This window comes from Falco cherrug, chromosome 2 (assembly GCF_023634085.1).
Source record: "Falco cherrug isolate bFalChe1 chromosome 2, bFalChe1.pri, whole genome shotgun sequence".
Lineage (NCBI taxonomy): Eukaryota > Metazoa > Chordata > Aves > Falconiformes > Falconidae > Falco > Falco cherrug.
Window position 1 is genome coordinate 24,451,579 of NC_073698.1, and position 2,672 is coordinate 24,454,250.

Consider the following 2,672-nt stretch of genomic DNA (forward strand, 5'->3'; position numbering starts at 1 on the left):
ACTTAAGATACTTAAAAATTTGGTTTTAAAAATTGATTTCCCAGACTGTGCATCATTTGACAATTTTTAGTTCCACTTCATCTTCTGAAAAAAATGCACAATAGCAAAGTGAAATGTAACAGTTCTGATAGGTCTCCTGTATTTTATGTAAGTTTGAATAATCCAAGATTCAGAATTACAGGAAGATTGAATTTCAGGCAATTTTATTATAAACTTTATTTTAAAGACAGTTAATTCACAAGTCTTACGTCAGGAAGATAATGGCAGTTAAAATTTATATACATCACTAAGGTTAATAATGACCCAATAAGGCAGCCTGAGTAAATGGTTTTTGAGCGTTTTCCACTTACATCACCTTAAACAGTTTTAGTGGGGATCTGACCTTCTTGTATACTTCACAAACATTTATTTCTGATACAGAAATCTGTGCATTTATTAGACACTTTTCTAGGCTCTTTGAAGAAGTGGAGTCCAAAGAACATCAGAACACAGCTTGAGAAAACGCATACCTTGAAAATAAAAATATATTGAACACTGATGTAAACTCTCCCTATTTGTAACGCCACCATAGCAAAACAGTTGCAAAAACTTAGATAAAATCAGGAACTTAGAGAAGCACATTCCAAGTAAATGTAGCAACTTAACACACTATAAAAATACCCCATCAAAAAATTGTAAAAGTTTGTTATAGAATAATAGAGTTATCTTCTTTTGGAAGAAAAACATTCGAACTTTTGTGTGATAGTCAGTAACCCAGTAAGGCTAAACTGGCCAGCAACCTATACCTTGCACTGCTGAGTGTTTTTCTAGTATGCTACAGCATGAAGGAAACTGCCATCCTTACTTCCCTATGACTGATGCTGACATCAAGTGAAAACACACACAAGTGATTTTCGCATTTCTCCAGTAAAAAGTAAATTAGAAAGCAAGAAATACATTAAACTGGGGGGAGGGGAGAGGAGAAAGGTCGAATCAGTGATTTCTGCTTTCATTTTTCTCCCCCTCAGGTTAAAGCACAAGCACTGTAAGAATTTAAATAAGCCATTTAATCATAAGGGATCAATCACTTACCACACCATTAGCTGTTACAAAATACTTAATGTTCCAGAAATCTGGGTGAAAAAAGAACCAAAAAACCACCAACCAGATTTGTCTGTTCTTGGTGCAGATTTCTTTTACAAAGGCTCATTAGAGGAAAATTAGAGCAGTACCTTCTATGGAGGTAACTGAATACATGACAATCCATCACTCCAGGGCCAGCAAAATGTCTTTTTGTGGATCCAGGACGAGATGTTCTGACAGAATTCTACTTTAAATGTCTCTACGAAGTTCTCTGATCAGACTAAGCTTCCTGCTATGGCACCCCACTTATTTTGCAATGTAAGTTTGTATCTTTTATGGTGCTAGAACAGTGATTTCCATTTCAGCAATCATCTAAGCAAGCAGTTGTCTGTTCCAAAAACTTAACCCTTGACACTACCACTCTATTGGTACCAACACAGAAGTACGCTTCCACACTGCAAACATGGTTTTGAAGTCTGACCTGACCTCCTTAGGTCTAGGTCTAGGAAAAGGATGGGGAACAACCAAAGTACTCTTAGTGTTGCCTATCACATACAATTGCCATATGAACAGTAGAGGTAAAGAACCAGAAGCTTAAAGCAGCCAGTAATGGGATTCTGCATTCTGATAATCCAGCTGCTTAGTTAGTACAGAAAATTGGGCACTGCCGTGGGAAGCTGTACACACTGTAGCATTGCTCCCGCCCCTGGCTGTGAGAAGACTTAGGGTGCTGTTAAAACACCAGCTAGAAGAAAAACACTTACCACAAATAGGATTAGTTAGCCCTAGAAAGCACCAGTCCCCACCTGTCCTCCCTCTTCAGTAGCTCCAGTAGGACTAATTTATCTTTTCTCCCTTGAGTTTTGTTGCTGCAGACAAAATGCTGCTGGAGCCACATCAACTTTAAAAATAAAAAAATCCTTTGCATTTAGAGACAATCTTCCAGCATCTGGCGTCACGTGCTTAATATATATGGGGCCTATGCTCCAATATATAGCAGAGATAACACCCTTTGGAATATGCTTCCAAGAAAAATCCTTCCCTCAGTACTTCAGGTGCCCAATTCATTAATGTAATTTGGTGTCTAAAGCAGAGGATACAAGCCATCTCTTTCAGCATCCTCCTCTGCTCCAAGCACGAGGAATTCTTAATTTTTAAAACCTTTACCCAAGGTCTAACCAGAGCCACTTGCTCAGCAGAATGGGCTGAAATCTCGTTTCACCATTTCAGTTTAGTCTGTAATAAAAGGCAGCAGAGCCTGGCCTAAGAATTCAGCCAGGTTTTAACATCCAATTCTGAACTGCAGATTATTGTCACTAAGCTATAGGGTTCTGTGAGTTACAAATTCTGTCCTATGCTTTAACATCTGTGAAGCTTCCAGGTTTTCAGGTGTGTACAACCCACGGGGCAAGGAAAAGAAACAGGCATAACTCATTAAGCAGCTGAGTTACATTCAACTCGCTGCACAACTCTTCTCTGCTACATGTGTGAGTTTTAAGCCTTTTTGACTCTTGGGCACAGGAACACAAAGCAATGGCTTGTCAAACTGTGAAAAAGGCAACACTTACACCAGAAGTACTGAAAACAGTTAAACCCAACAAGTCAGGAGA